Source organism: Macrobrachium nipponense, chromosome 28 (assembly GCF_015104395.2).
Source record: "Macrobrachium nipponense isolate FS-2020 chromosome 28, ASM1510439v2, whole genome shotgun sequence".
NCBI lineage: Eukaryota > Metazoa > Arthropoda > Malacostraca > Decapoda > Palaemonidae > Macrobrachium > Macrobrachium nipponense.
The window spans coordinates 70,515,627-70,533,585 of NC_087217.1; the positions used below are offsets into that span (position 1 = coordinate 70,515,627).

At 40.6% G+C, this 17,959-nt stretch overlaps 1 protein-coding gene across 1 annotated transcript in view; it reads right to left on the reverse strand.

Annotated features, from left to right (window-relative positions):
• Window positions 1-17,959, reverse strand: part of LOC135201228 (F-actin-monooxygenase Mical-like) — a 323,794-nt gene that overhangs the window by 266,920 nt on the left and 38,915 nt on the right.

Below are 17,959 nucleotides of genomic sequence, written 5' to 3' on the forward strand. Positions count from 1 at the left end.
ATGAATATAAGATAAAATATATAGTAAAATATACAAACTATGACACCCGGTCAAGGTGTGATACGCCAACCCCCGCTTTAACTGGAGGAGAGGGTGAAACCATTTCCCGTCGAAGAGAAGTCAAAGACGTCGAAGAGAGAGAGGAATATTGTATATTTTACTATTCTCTCTTCGACGTTTTGAACATCCTTTCACCCGTGGGAAATGACGTGATGGATGTAGGGTCGGAGGAATAGGAGGAGTAGGAATTCTCGAGGTGCTAGGAGCGGGAATATTTAAAATTGGAGAGATTGCCGCAACTACCGGCGCCACCACTACCCTCTCTAGATCCTCCTCCTCCTCCCCCTCCCCCTCCCCCTCCTCCTCCGCTATACCCTCTTCCACCCCAATGTCTGGATGTCCATACGCCAACGATTTATAAGGTGTCACATAATATCTCTTGTCCTCTAAAGGACAGAGAGATACCTTTCGCTGGCTCGTATGAACATCGTGCCTCCTACTCTTTGCAAATTGTGCACACGAGTATAAGTAATCTCATTCTTTTCGATTACAGCTCGATACTGGTCATGTGGAATGGTCTTTTGCCGGCATCTTTGTACACCTTTCAAGGTGTTACTACGACTAGTTTCCGTCAGATACGAATAAACTTTAGGTTTAACGCCGATAAATTCCCTCATGAGTTCAGCCCCCACCGTTTCAACCTTCACTAAAACCAACCCGAGTTCCCCCTTACGTGACTCATCATACAATTCGTGAGTTTTGGGGAAATTACTCAAATCCATGTAGGGTTTGAGCACACCCTTCAGTTCCCGATTGAGGTTATCAGTCACCAGGGAAAAGATCAAGCTGTCAGTGTCGGTATAAAGGAGCTGAACTCGGTGTCCATACTGCTTTCGAAGAACGTCCCGTAATAGAACCGATACATCATATCCTTCGCCATGTCTAGTATACTGAAACCGATATAAATCGGGGATTAGCCATAACAGACTCTTTGCAATGGTTTACAATGTACCTGTGTTACCCAGTTTTTTCCAAAAGACTTGTACGTTTATGTTTGGACACATTCCTGAGAAGAGAGGCTTCACGGTGGTGACGACAGTTCGGGTAGAATAATTCAATGAATTTTAATAGTGACACCGAAAAGACCATTCATTATGATTTTGATGGTGTTCCTCTTGTCCGGACGGTCTCTTTAGCACGCCTTTCGGCATTCTCCAGAATATATTCCCTCAATAAAAATCCTGTTTGAATTTGTACACTTTCCTTATTACATCAACTTCGAGACCGAGCCTTATCAACGTTGTAATAACGGAAGACAGATCAAGTGATTACGCATGGGTGAAAAATGCGTACCCGTCAACTTAACATTTTTCTTGGGTAGCTTCACCTTGAACTTATTCATTAGGTTTTACTATAGGGCGATAGATCCTGGTGAGTCACATTCATGTGATGAATGGCGAGAGGGAGATCGTCCGTCTGTAGAGCAACATCCCGTCTAACTGGTTTGGTATCGAGCAGTATAAAATAACCGTATTCACCCTGTGAATCAATGGCGGATAATATCGCTAGCGACAAAACTTTCTAATTCGACAGGGGAAAGTTCAGTTATTTCACCCAAGGGCATTTTGTATTTACTCATAACTGTGGATACAAACTGGTGAAGTCAACGTATAATATGTACGATTGAGGATCACCCACCCTAAAACTGGGATAAACTCTGGGATTATTAGCTACGCATTGCCTTCGAAACTAGACTACAAAAAACCGTACGCGAGGATGTTTTTACAAATTAATTGATAGAGTTCACCATTCGAAATGAGGGGGAGACGAATTTTAGAGGAATATAGGAAAGCATCGAGTGAGAGAGAGGTAGAAGTCAGGTAACGGGCAGGGTCTAGTCCGAATTGCACCATGGCAGCCTTCCTCCAAGCTAAATAAACGTTCCGCTAATAATCCCACATCCATTAACAAATACAAAACGGTATAATCTAGAAGATTGGTGCAATTAGCGGCGTTCCAAACCTTGACCACGTGTGCATAGCCCCCCAAAGTGGAAAGGGTTTCTCCGTAAGTTCCGATCGAAACACTCGAGAAGGGATGCCGGGCTTTCGCAGGATATTGAAGCCCTCGTCACATAATCATAAGGGTAGTACTGTTTACCGTACCCAAAACTAAAACAAATCGAGACAATCCCCAAGAATACTGGGTTAAACAACTGACGTTGCGATTTCGAGGAACCTTTCTGTTTGATATGACTCGGAGGCGAGACTAGAAAGGGTCCCACCCCCTAATCACGTTGTTGCTATCCACGAATCTCAGATTGCCCGATCTGGCCGAGTAAATTTACTACCCTCGCGTTTCAGAATTTCAAAATCATGCTGAACCCCCGCCTCTTTCAAGACCAGGGCGATGTCATATGCAAAATTGTGTACGAACACTGTTAAAGTTGGCTCCTTAAATTGCATATTCAAATTACACTGTTGACACGGTGTACACCAAAGTTGTCCCGTGCCACAAAATGAGCGTGATGTCGCATTTTCGTGACTCCAGCCTTGAATTCGACGTTACATCCTCCGCAATGAGTGCTCGCTTCAAACTTACGGGCGGATTCAGGACTCATATGTGTAAAGGATACGCACGCATTTGTTCACGCAATAACGCCCAGTCCCACCCGGTTCATGTTCTGCAAACAATCATCAACGCATTCTCTCCGTGACTTAGTCTATGGGTACAATATTCCCCCGTTCTACCGTCAACGATCACGTAGCAGTAAGCGAAAGCTTTCTGTCGAGATACTATTCTCGGATCGTCTTCTCCGGTCTTCGGTTGAATATTATACGCCTCAAAATCCAGGAAAGCCATGTGCGAGATTGGCAGCAGAGCTTTAACTTTAGTAAACTGTTTAAATTGGCCGGTGGGTTCTGGGTATTCGACAGTGGTTAGAGCAGTACAAGCCTGTGTGTGCGCCTCACGGATGGTGGAACTATTAAACAAAGTCAAACAATTGTAACACATACCACCCGCGTGCTCCAATCCCCCGCCCCTGCTTGAATCCGTGTCGGAACTTCTTCACGAATGCCAACATATTCTTTAATCAATGCGACGTGGTCGTCAGTGATTAATAACAACGTGACCAAATGAGGACTTTGGGGGTTACCACCTTTCCTCGCTAGATGTACCGTCCAATGTTTTTTCCGCTGTTTCCCCATGAATAATTCACATAATTTATACGATATATGTTGAGGTTATTCCCCTTTCTAATGTTTTGAAAGAGTCATGGTGTCAACGGCCATATCTGGCGACAGTGTTTGATATTAAAATTGCCCCTCCCCACCCCATCCTCCTCATTAAGACACGAGGGAGGTTGTTAATACGTGTGGGAGGGTTATCTCGCAGTACAACTACGCTTCTAACGCTGTAACGACACAGTTGTACCCGGACTGAATATTGATAACCTGATCACTACCGCGGACTCCCTTGGGATACACCTGGGAAGTTATTAATATTCACTAACTCACGCCGCGTGATATGAAGTTCAACACTATCTAGCGAGGTCATACACCAACCCGAACCCTCAGTACGGTTGAGTCTTTCTTCCAAGTTATTAGCTATAAACTCAATAGCCTCCTCAGGGAGTCATAGATCGAGTCAATCGTAGTGAGGGTGGGTGGAGTACATAACATAGAAAGCACTTTTTTCATTCATGTCGCCTAGCATCCTCACGCTGGTGATAATAACGCACAAGTATAGCATAGCCGATCGAATACCTCTTTCGAGGAAGTTACTGGCACATCTTCGCGTAATCGGGTTATGCTACTACTTAACTTCAATTTGCCACGTCAATGTGTGACCCTACTGCAGCCGCATAATGAATGGTACTCACTACCTTATTACCCTCCGTTCTTTCCCTCGTGAGTGAAGATCCCCTTCTGGTTCCTACACCTCCACCAACGCGCGATGCTTCATTATTATTATTACTCCCCATCAAATCTTCATCTAATGGGAAGTCTTCAGCGAAGGGATCTGTAAAGATAATTTTAAATAAGCACCGGATGAACTGAACGTGTATTATAATAATAATAATAATAATAAAACTGCAACTGCCAAAAATAATAGTCAATAATAATAATAATAATAATAATAATAAAATAATAATAAATATAATAATAATAATAATAATAATAATATTTTACCTGGATCGGAGGGGTGGTGAGGATGATTCATCATGGCGTTAGAGGCTTGGACATTTTCTTGAATGACGTGACAACTCTGTGATAACAAATTCATGAATAAGGTGTGACATAACATGAACGTGGAGGTTTTTATGTACATATATTATAAACCCGTGCCCATTGTTAGTCATACAGTCTACATTCAACATGTGTGGCGATCACATCATATACGTGAATAGCAATGCCTGTATAGGTACATTTCCAGAAAATCGGGCGTGTAAATTTACCAATAGGTTAGCCGTCCCTATATCATTACCGAAAGGAGTGGAATATGAAGTGGGGCTAGTGGGAGTCATTCTCCCGAAATTATATTACGCTATTAAACCAGGAGACGTTGATTTTACTATTCAATTTAACGCGATCTATAATGAGTCAGATGGGAAACGCATTTACACGTATATTTATAAGTCCATTTCGGGTTTGTTGGGTGGTGATATGAATGTCATGACTAGAGCGTTTAATACGGAAATTATTGAACAATTATCTGAATTTTACGGAGAACATATTCGCGGAGCTATCCGCAGGGACGGTTTATTCTCATGGAATGATGACACGAAGAGAATGAGCATTCCACATATCGATGCAGGAGCAGCCAAAGTTGATATGATTGATTCAATTACGATTAAACTCAGTGCTAAAGCAGCTAATATGTTTGGTTTCAATGAAAAAGTCAGGTTATTTAATATACAGTTCGGGGTGCGTTGAGACCTCATCACAGTAGAAAAAAAAAATATATTCCAGCAAGGCGTTGAATACGTTTACCTGTATTCGGGTATCGTTCAACCTACCATCTTGGGTGATAAAATGGTTAATCTCTTAGACTGCTTCACGTTAGGATGTGCATGTGGTAAAGGTCCGCATAATGCCATTTATAAACCTTTAAATACCATTGACGTATTGGATTACATTACTATCGATGTCTCAGATCAGAACGGTGAAGAAATAATGTTTACTGAAAATGGGGTTCTATCGTGCAGTCTGCATATAAGACCTAGATAAAACGCTATCGAACTTTTCTTATAAATACCATACTTGACATATACGTCATGTATTTTTAACCGACATGGCTGGTGAACACACTATATATTTGAGCAGTCTCGGCTGTTTAGACACGTATACCAAAAATACACCTTCGAAATTTGCCAATAGATTACCTACACCTATATTATTACCTAATGGGGTTGAATATGAAGTAGGTTTAGCTTCGATCATGTTCCCGGGGAGTTATTACGCTATATTATCCAAAGATGATTTATTCACTCTCGAATTTATTACAGAGCGTCATAAACGTGATAGGCATACATATTTGTATAGACCGAGAATAGCAATGTTAGCGGGGGATATGAAGAGACTCGTGAGAGCTCTTAATAAGGACGTGTATGATTACTTAAAAGTTTATTACGGTGATTAATTTCATAAATTATTTTAAGACGGTAACGGTATTTCATTGGGATGAAGATTAAGAAGAATTACTATACCACATATCAAGAGAGAGAAAAATTGAGAACGGGGGACGTTAAAAGTATATACGTCAAATTTAGCGGAAAAGCCGCGAAATTATTAGGTTTCATATTAATACCGGTTTATGATACCTGGCGGGCGTGAAACTGAATGAACACGTTTCCCTTGATTCTCTACCTGATAATTGTGGGGTAGATTATATATATGTGTATACGGATATAGTTCAACCGACGATTTTTGGCGGGAGACTAGTAAATATATTGGGACTGTTTTACTTTAGCAAGTGGTAGAGGAAAAGGAATACATAATACAGTCTACAAATTGTTGAACACGAACATCTTGGATCAGATTTCTATTCTTATCACGGATCAAAATGGTCACCTTTTACATTTCACTAAAGACTCGAGTGTTACTTGCCTGCTCCGTATAAAACCTAGAGGAAAATTAGATGAATAGGTGAGTATATAATTCGATGTTCACCCTTGGCATTCCTTATTCGTGATCGTAACACCCTCGAGTCAACTAGAACTTGCGAATCAAGGTTTTATTCCCAGAGAGTTATGTGACGTCACAGGGGTAGAATAGTGGAGTATTAATTCATTCCCCTGTATTTAGGATTGGTTATAAATATAAAATAACAATTCCGTCTGTAATTTGATTTTTCAACCTCTTTCAAACTCTGTATAATAAATAAACAAAATTGAAATGTGTACCTTTGTCCTTGTGTTCGCCACCTAGATTATGACTCAAATTCTATGAAAAATAAAATTTCACGTTGGCGTGAAGTCAGCTGGGCAAATATGGCGATAAGGTCTCGTTTCTTCATATGTGTGTGTGTGTATGTGTTGTGTTTGTGCGTGATTCATCATCAGATAACAGATTGACTCTGATATGGTATTGGGGGAGATATCACATGTGGATGAAGTCAGTCGCCAAAATATCCTTTTATCATGATACTCTGAATATCTAAGCAGCTGTGTGTATATATATAAAACAAAATGTAACGGCTGAGAGAGGAGGGAGGGAGGGAGGGGGGAGGGAGGGAGGGAGGGAGGGAGGGAGAGAGAGTATATTCGCAATATGCATATATAAATTTAGAGATTTTATAGGAGGAGGATGAGGTAAACGTCCCGGTTACTTTGAAAACAATTAAAGGGGACATGAGTCGCAAAAAACAGTGAACTGAGTCTATTTGGGGTCAGGGTGGGGTCAAGTTTTATTACCGTAGAGTTACGTGGACATCACAGGGTAGAAAAGTGGAGTCAATTTGGGGTGGGGGTTGAAATGTTGGTTTTTATTCCCTGAGAGTTATGTGACATCACAGGGAGGGGGTAGGAAAGGTGGAGTCAATTTGGGTCAGGGGTTGAAAGAATGGTTTTATTCCCAGAGAGTTATGTGACGTCACAGGGGTAGAATAGTGGAGTCAATTTGGGGTGAGGGGTTGAAATGTTGGTTTTTATTCCCGGAGAGTTACGTGACGTCACAGGGGGTAGGAAAGGTGGAGTCAATTTGGGGTCGGGGGTTGAAAGAATGGTTTTATTCCCAGAGAGTTACGTGACGTCACAGTGGTAGAATAGTGGAGTCAATTTGGGGTGAGGGGTTGAAATGTTGGTTTTTATTACCGGAGAGTTACGTGACGTCACAGGGGGTAGGAAAGGTGGAGTCAATTTGGGTCAGGGGTTGAAAGAAATGGTTTTATTCCCAGAGAGTACGTGACGTCACAGGGGTAGGAAAGGTGGAGTCAATTTGGGATCAGGGTTGAAAGAATGGTTTTATTCCCAGAGAGTACGTGACGTCACAGGGTAGAATAGTGGAGTCAATTTGGGGGTGAGGGGTTGAAATGTTGGTTTTTATTCCCTTATAGTTATGTGACGTCACAGGGGTAGAAAAGTGGAGTCGATTTGGGGTTAGGGAGCGCGCCCCCCTAATATGAGCTCATGTACGTACAGAGCTTGTAAGACAAATGGAGTCAATTTGGGGTCAGGGGTGGCCACGCCCCCCAGAATATGTGGGAGGTTTTGAAAGGATGTTTTATTCCCTTATAGTTATGTGACGTCACAGGGGTAGAAAAAGTGGAGTCGATTTGGGGTTAGGGGAGGCCACGCCCCCCTAATATGGCTCATGTACGTACATGAGCTTGTAAGACAAATGGAGTCAATTATGAGCTCATGTACGTACATGACTTATCATACATATGGAGTCAATTATGAGCTCAGGTACGTATCAGGCTATAATACAAATGGAGAGTCAATTTGGGGTCAGGGTGGCCACGCCCCCCCAGAATAGTTGGAGGGGTGATTGAAAAGATGGGTTTTATTCCCTTATAGTTATGTGACGTCACAGTGGGGTAGAAAAGTGGAGTCGATTTGTTTGGGTTAGTGGGGAGGCCACGCCACCCCCTAAATATGAGCTCATGTACGTACATGAGCTTGTAAGACAAATGGAGTCAATTATGAGCTCATGTACGTACATGAAACTTATCATACATATGGAGTCCAATTATCAGCTCATGTACGTACATGAGCTTATAATACAAATGGAGTCAATTTGGGGTCAGGGGTTGGCCACGCCCCCAGAATAGTGGAGGTCTAAATATGGGGTCAGGGGTGGCCACGCCTTCAGACCTATGGAGTCTCTATGGCTTTGGTCAGGGTGCCACACCCCCAACAGACAAGTGGAAGAATCTATATGGGGTCAGGGTGGCCACACCCCTTTTGGGGGTTTTGGGGGTTGCCCGCCCCTTTTTAGGCCTCACGTACGTACATGAGCCAATCAGGAGGGGGGAGGGGGGTAGCCACGCCCTTGGGGGGGGGTGGGGGGCGGGGGGCGGGGCTAGAAAAGTTTGGGAGTCTATATGGGGTCTTTTCCTCTACTATCAGTAAACAAAAGCTACACAACCAATTACAAACAAACGTAACGAAATCAAAGTAAACTACATATGCAACAAAACGCAAGATAATAAATTACATAACGTTATTAAATACATTTGGACATTGACTCTTTCATAGCTGACTCTACTTGAATAGCTGAGTCTCTGTCCCAGTATCATAAACCAACTGTAAGAGGAACATTTTTAAATACTTCCATCAAGCCACACCCAATAAAGAGGGAGGAATGAAACCATGCGGCTCAATTGGCTATTTTCAGCCTCCAATTCTGGAGAGAGAGAGAGAGAGAGAGAGAGAGAGAGAGAGAGAGAGAGAAGAGAGAGAGAAGAGAGAGCATAATTAAGTGTAGGATTAACAATATCCAAGCTTTCAAACGAACAAGGACAATACTATGTGTAAAATAATAATAAATAATAATAATAATAATAATAATAATAATAATAATAATAATAATAATAATAAGTAATAATAATAACAACAAAAAGGTTTCTAATAGTCTTAGCTCTGTTTGAAACTGAGCTAAGACTATTATAAAACTTTTATACAGAAAAATTAAAACCAAGCTTGAATATAATAATATAATAACTAATATAATAATAATAATAATAATAATAATAATAATAATAATAATAATAATAATAAATAATAATAATAATAATAATAATAATACCCGTGCCAACTCACTTTCAAGGGAAAATTCTCAGAATAATCATTTTTGTTTTTATAAATAGAGAGAAGTGAATTTCAGTATATTTCTGAAAGGTTATTACAGTTTCAAAAGTCACTTTCCGTTGACCTCTGACCCTTGATAACACAGCCCGACATCATTCCACACATCGTTACGCTCATCACGAGGGAACAAGGGCAGTCACCACTGGGCGAAAGTGCGTCAAATACTGAGAAATGACGGCATAATGCAGCTTTTATTAAAAAATAAAGGCTTTAGTCTGAGAAATGAGGCTTCGTGTGTCTTTTGATGCTCGCCACTTGTCATAAGATTTCGGAGCAGCTTCTTCAACTTGGTCTATAGACAGTGACATTTCTAATATATATATATATATATATATATATATATATATATATATATATATATATAATATATAGAATTTAGGCCAAAGGCCAAGCGCGGGAACCTTGAGGACATTCAGTGCTGAAGCGAAGATTGACAGTAATAAGGACTGGAAGGTGTAAGAAGACAGACAACCTCACAGTTGCACTATGCATCAATTGTTAGTGAGAGGGTGGAAAGTGTCTACAGTGAAACCCATGAGGTGCACTGACGGCACTGCCCCGTGAATCATTAGGGAAGAATTGAAACACTTCCTTGTATTATTTTTCCATATTTTCACTAGAAAGTAAAGCGACAGCACTAAAAACACACTTAACAATCACAACACACTGGTATACTTTACAATGCCACGCAGAAGACATCTGCATCCAAACATGCATCCATGCGGTGATGTTTGTATGCAAGAACAAACATCATCATCATCTAAGCCATTACTAAGCACGCGGAAGCGTACTAACTACTACAGCGGCGTAATTGAGCGTTCATTGAAAGAATCAAAGGCTCCCAGTACCTCGCCTTATTTGGACAACCAGCGGATTCCGACGAGATCTCACGCTCCACAGGTACATTGTTTTGTTATTGATGACGAGCGAACCACCAGTGCAAAAGAAGACAGGAATGACGAAGCATTTAGCGAGGCTTTAGAGTCTCTAGGGTTCGCTCACAACTTCCGGGCCCGTCTTGGCCTGTTTCTTCTTTTGAGTCATTTTTCATCCCGCGATGAAAATGTCAAAGAAATGTTTGGAATGGAATATAGAATGTAGGCCAAAGGCCGAGCGCTGGGATCGATGAGGTCATTCAACGCCGAAAGGAAATTGAGAATGAAAAGGTTTGAAAGGCGTAACAGGAGGAAAAAGAATAAAATAAAATGGAAGAGAGAATATGAACGGAGGTACAGTAAAAGGAATGACAAGGGGTTGTAGCTAAGAGGCAAAGGGACGCTACAAAGAATTTCACAGGATACCTAGAGTGCAAAAGTAAGTGTTTAAGAACTCACAATCATCCAAAAAAATTCCCATACGAAAGAGTTCCTCGTTGGACGAGTGGTTTACGTGCTCGCTTACTGATTCGGTAATTGCGAGTTCGACTCCCCGCTCTGCCAACGCGGAATCGGAGGAATTTATTTCTGGTGATTAGAAATTCATTTCACGGTATACTGTGGTTCGGATCCCACAATAAGCTGTAGATTGCTACAGGTAACCAATTGGTTCTTAGCCACGTAAAAAGATCTATACTCTGTCCATCCGCCTGTGGTGTTTTTTATGGTAACACTGCGTCCCGGGCTTTAGATAGTTACGCTATTTGTAAGTTTTAAGTAAATAAAAGGATATCTAGGTGTACATTTGCAACTGAAAAGTGTTTTAATAATTTACTGTATGCGAATTACACCGTTAATATTCGAAATAGGATATTATTATAATCGTTGAATGTAAGCTGAATGTAACTATCTAAAGCCCGGGAGGCAGTGTTACCATACAAAAACACCACAGGCGGAGGTGGACAGATGAAAAAAAAAAAAAGAGTATAGTCCTTCGGGCCAGCCCTAAGAGAGATGTTAGCAAGCTCGGTGGTCTGGTTAAACTAACATATATTTTAGAAAAATGAAATAGCGAGACTGCATGCGCACACAGACAGGCATGTGTTCGCGTGTGAATGGCTTGGAGAACTGGGGTGGGGGTGGGGGGGGGGGGGGGGGGGATATCGGCGTTCGGCTGATCTCCGTCATTTGCACCCGCCGTAGGAGTTAAATTCTGGCGGGTGAATTAATGGGTTGTTACCGAGGGAATTTAATGGAAGGAGGAGGGGGGGGGGGAGGGGGGAGAGGGGGGACTTCCGCGTGTTCCTACCGCCGAATAGTGGCTGTAGTAGGTCAGGGGGTCCCCCCTGTAGTCCTACTGACATTTGGACTTTAACTGTAATCTGTCTCCCAGAGAGAGAGAGAGAGAGAGAGAGAGAGAGAGATGAGAGAGAGAGAAATTACTTCGTGAGGCCTTCCCTATTTAGCAATACAGACCATTTTTGTAAGAACAAGAGAGAAAATTACCTCGTTAGAGGCCTTCCATATTCAGATGCATACAGGGAGAGAGAGAGGAGTGAACCGGACCCTGTGGGAGAGAGAGAGAGAGAGAGAGATGAGAGAGAGAGAGAGAGAGATGAGAGAGAGAGAGAGAGAGAGAGAGAGAGAGAGAATGTTCTTACAGTAATAAATATGAGTGACAAATGAGAGCGAAAGATGCACCAAAAAAAAAAAGTAAAATGAAAAAAGAAAATTACATAAAAAAAGGGAGGAGTTAAGGGAAAGGAGGGAGGAGAGTTCTCCAAGGAAGACCAACTTATAACAACAAAAACAAAAGCAAAAGCGAAGAAAAAAAAAGGGGGGGGGGGATATAGGGGGAGAGAGGGAGACGGTCGGCCACCAAGGTGTTCTCAAAGTGCGATGAAAGACGACGACGACGGCCAGTTGACTTACAGACAGCCTCCTGTGCGACAGGCGGCCCTTTCTTTATTGCCCTCACAGGGCCATCAGGACCCTCGCAAAACGAGCCCCGAAGACGCCAATCCTTGGTCCTGCCCAACATCCAAACGGCATCACTACTCGTCCCTTAACTACCGAGTTACGGGGACATAACCAAAAGCTACGGCGGCGACAGATCTCTCGCCAGCCACCCCCCCCCCCCACCCCACCCCCATTTCTCGCCGTCAATACCCACAGGGACTATTCCCCCAAAATATTCAACTTGAATGACAAAGCAGAGAATAAACACTAATGCAAACAATTAAATATGGCTTAAATCAAATTACTACAGAAATTGCATAGCTACTTAACATGAGCCGGTGGCATTTCAGATTTTATGCATTTAATGCCCAAATAATGAAATAAAATTTCGTATCGATGAGAGAGAGAGAGAGAATCATACAAAGTTCGATTAAGGGCAAAAATATCTAAGCATGAATTAAACCTTGGATTTGAAATATGCCCTGGTTTTTATAGGTATAAAACAGCCCCAGGATGCAGCGATAAAAATCCTCGATACAATTCACACAAGTATTCAACCTCATATATACAGCAGTTTGTTCTTTCATTGAAGTCAACTATTAAAATGAGTGCCTCAGTGACAGCTAAACAGAACGGTTCAGTAGGAGACATCAAGTTCTAAACAGCACTGCTCGGTTTGTTGACGTCAATTACTGAATAAAAATTGGTCCGTATTTGACCTTCAATTGCTAAACTGAACTGCTCAGTAGTGACGTCAATAGCTTAAAAAAAAATCCGAAGGAACTGCTAGAAGGCAAGACTCTGCAATTCCAAGTCAATTGCTGAACAGCTCAGTAGTTGACGTCAAGATTCTAAAATGAATTCCTCAATAACTACTAAAAAGAATGGATCAACACTCGTGTCAACTGTTTACAGCAGTTGTTTATAATACCGTCAATTAAGTTATTCTTCGACCAGCCCATGGATGACTCAGAAGTCCATCCATCCTCCCTCCACCAGACACCAGAGTCATTCTACAACGTCCACTAAGTGGCTCTCAGGCCGGCTGAAAAAGGAGCACTCCCATGAATAATGAAAAAGGACATCGCAATTCCCTACGCCGAAGCATTTCTAGCTCATGCAATGTCTTGTATGTAAGTTTTCTCTTGTTTACTACAAGAATTTATAAGCTCATTCTAATGAATCTCAATCTTCGTACGGCATTTTTAAAAGTTTTTATAAGTCCCTATAAATTTCTACTTATAAATCCCTATAAATTTCTACACCTCATTATCTAAAATGTAAAATATTTGCTATACATAAATCTAAAAAATAATTCCTTCTATAAGGTTTGGCTATTTCGTTCCTTTTTCTGGATAATCCTAAGCTTCCTAATATGATACAGCATTTCCAACATTTCATATAGAAAAAAAAAAATAAATAAATAAATTCAAGCGGATCGTGTTTGTCGACCTACAAACCTGGGCTACAGCGCAAAGCACATTATGCAATCCGAAGGAATTTCTTGTCGGCAACATTCGCCGAGCACTGTGCCAAGCAACTCACTGCCACACCCCCATTCCGTTCCGCGGAACCCTTAGGTGCCCACGTGGGAGGAGGGGGTGGTGGGGGGTGGGGGGGGGTGCACGAGGAAGATGCTAGACGAGTCTCTTCCTAACAACCTATAACTAGTTGTGACACCTTACGAAAATAGAGCATCAGTAGGCAGCCGGCGGGGTAAGCTTTTCCGCCTACTCCACGTCATAAAGCCCGGTCGCTCGTTCAGGCCACAATATAGAGCGCACATAATATTTCACAGCACCTCTGCTCAACTACCCTGCAACAAGTACAGCAAGAGTAGAATCCCTCCAAAAATATAGTGCCATACGATTAAAAAAAAACCACACAGGAACAGACTTGGTAACGGTTAGTAAAGAGGCCCACTTTTAAAAGCAAATGTTTTCATCATTTCTATTTCTATTGAAAGTGCGTGTTATGTTCAAACATTCCACTCGATTCCGCACTTCGAGAGCAAACAGGATGCCGCATTTCACGAGACAATCGTGGTACCAGCAGGCGATTGAAAAATATACTTTGCGAATCAAATACAATTACAGGCCTTTTGTTAACAATCGTAGATGCCATTCAAACCCGACAACCGAACAGGAAAATACATTGGGTTATACAGTATATTTCATCACAACGGTTCAGTAATTCGAACACCATAAAGCTACTGATATTATTATTATTATTATTATTATTATTATTATTATTATTTATTACTATTATTATTATTCATGATATGAAAGCATATATTTCACGATATTCTTTCCTAGCACAACATCGCGAAAATAAACCATTATGATTAGAAAGGAAACATGACAACGCCGATCCAACTAAAAAAAAAAAAATTACCAACGTTAAAAAATTCACTTACCGACTCCACATAGAACAGCGTTCAGTGACAATTATTCAAAACGACAGCTCAAGGAAACCGTATCTAATGAATAACATCAAGGCTCCGAATGCTGGCAATTCCACTTTTGATTCGAAACCGTACAAGACCTCGACGGTCTGTCATTATTTTAATGATGTGAAGAGCACTGCCTTGACAACAGGGGGAAGGTTTCACTCTAATTCACCTGGAGGTTCAAGTAGCGTGATCTAGATTGCTGCTAGAGTAGCATTTCAGCTGGTAGGGGGGGGGGGGGGGGTTGCGGGGGAACCTCACTGCACTGCTACGCTATTCAAGAGAGCGTAGCTTTCAAAGAATGTATATAAAATCTTCACATTTTTTTTTCCTTTTACCTAACATACTACCCAGAAGAAAATATTCGCTTTCAAGTAAAATCTACTTTCAATATTCAGAGGAGAATAACTGAACATTTATATTCTTCAATTTATTTTGTATACTACATGACTATCCTAATAATACTCTTGTATTTTCAAAGAGTGAATCTATTTATTTAAAATTTTTGCTTTTTAATATGTGGGATCTCTTCTTTCTATAATTCCTTTTACTTCCTCATACAACTTCCTAATGAATTACAAGTAGTGGCCCTGTTGTTGTTTCCAATGAATTGTTTTTCATCTCCTGAATCCATAATAAGAATAAGTTTAATAATAAGAATAATAATAATAATAATAATAATAATAATAATAATAACTAATAATAATAATAATAGGCACGATCCCAAGATCCCTGAAAAGGAATCTGGAAAAACTAGAGGCTGAAGTAGCTCCAGGACTCATGCAGAAGAGTGTGATCCTAGAAACGGGGCACAGTAAGAAGAGGGATGGACTCCTAAGGAGGCAGGATGCAACCCGGAACCCCACACTATAAATGCAGTCGAATTGGAGGACTGTGATAAACATAATATAATAATAATAATAATAATAATAATAATAATAATAATAATAATAATAATAATACACATCCATGCAAATTAAAAGTAACGAGTTATTTTTAATAACGTACCTATTACACCGAGTCAGTAAGAGACAGAGTCCAATTTTTTTTTGCAACCCCAGCGAATAAAATAGAAAGAAAAATGTAACACTTCTAAAAGTAAAGACTGGTTAGTGAAAGACGACTGAATATATCCCACGAGAAACACAGGAACGATACAAGAAGAAACAAGATAACGCAAATATAAGTATTTTACGTATGGTAATATCAGCAATACATACACACACACACTTACATATATATATACATATATATATATATATATATATATATATATATATATATATATATATATATATATATATATATATATAAACATACCATACACAGATAGATACACAAATACATTCACACATACATAGTACATACTAAAGATGATCAGCAGTGGCAATCTATCTTGTTAAGGGGTTAACGATTGCTCTAGATGACAGAGTACCAAATACCCTACAAAAACTTTGACGAGATATTTTCTTATAGAGATCAGGTTTCTGACATTATTAACGATGCCTATAAATACTCGTTATATGCTATGTCAGAGAGAGAGAGAAGAGAGAGAGAGAGAGAGAGAGAGAGAGAGAGAGAGAGAGAGAGAGTCCTGTAACTGCACCAAACTCAATACAACACCTTGCAAATAATACAACACTGTGGCATATAACATAACTTGGCGGTGTGGATTAAAGTTTCACTGTTCGTCCTCGATTTGTTGGATTCGATGGTTCGCGCCCGTGAGCCGACAAATCGCTTATAATCGCTTATCGACAAAAAAAAATCCCCTTCGGTTAACTTACATGAAAATATATTAATTCCGAGCTAGAGCGAATTAGATGTTAAAGGACATTTGTAGCTAGTTGTATGTATATGAATCACGGTAATGACTCATAACTGTAGTAGGTATTGGTAATTCGAAAACCACTACGCAGGAAAACAAAATACGAATACACTTATATGTGAACAGGAACCAGACGAGGGAATACGATAATAAAGCTGGTAATACGCTGAGAAAAAAGCACTTATAAAGCCCCACTCACGTTTCCAGTGAACCTCGGTTAAGCATATCGCCATTTCCAGGAGAAATCTCCCTCCCATGTCGCCCTTAAGCGAACTCAAGAGTTACCTGATGTTCGAGATGTGGATCATATTATATCCCAAGGCGTAACTGACTCTAGAACCCCCACCCCGCCTTATCCCCCTTCTCACAACGCCCAAGGACTTGTCAACACCCCTCCCGCTTAAATGACAGTGACACTATCGATCCAGGTGTCATTAACGCCTTCGACTACTCGTAAAACATGTTAGCTGAGCAAGCACACGCATATGAATTATATGCGATAGCGTAGTACTTTCTAGAGCGCTCAGTCCGCGGTTGGTAGGAATCGAAGAGCAACTGGGGTCGTTTTTGAGTTTTCAGGAAGAGAAAACTATTGAGATGGTTTTGTCTGTCCGTCCACACTTTTTCTGTCCGCCCTCAGATCTTAAAAACTACTGAGGCTAGAGGGCTTCAAATTGGTATTTTGAGTATTCACCCTCCAATCATCAAACAAACCAATTTGAAGCCCTCTAGCCTCAGTAGATTTGATTTAATTTAAGGTTAAAGTTAGCCATGGATCGTGCATCTGGAGGCACTTTCAAGAGGCATGGGACGCACCCTCACTCTACACATCTGGTGAGCAACTGAGGAGCTACTGGTCATATCTGATGGTCTTATACAGCATTATAATACGTTGTACAGAAAACTCGATTGCGCAGAAGAAACTTCGGCACAGTTTTTCTTGCTTACTTGCATTTCCACGTACTCAAGGTAACTCTGACAGGAAAATGAAAGCCATAGATCTCGAATGAAGTATCATGCTTAATGATAACGTTGAAAAAAGTAAACAAAAAACTGTCTAAGATTAAGAAATACTATAAAAAATTAAATTTAAAAGAAAAAAATATTCGCAACAAAAATAACATTCTAGACTCAACGAGTCTCACAGAACGTTCTAACCATTACACAGGTGTATCTAACAAGAGGCATTTATGAAAAAAATATATAAACATCTTCATTACTTAACTTGCAAAATTACGTAATGCATTAATAAAGACAAAGACTTATTAAGAAACAAAGAGCTTATTATCAAATGGCTTGGGCACATCAGGACATAAGAAATCTTAAAAAAAAAATGTCAACCAAAAACCCAATGCGACCTTCCACACAAAAGTAACGACATGGTCGAATCACGGCAGGTTTCTAAAAAAACAATGACGTCACGTAAAACTTGACTGTGATCATATAAAAAGGGAGGAGGGAGGGAAGGGGGAGGGAGGCGCAATGGGAATGGAAATCTATATTTGCCCAAAAGGACACATCTGATCGCACATAAA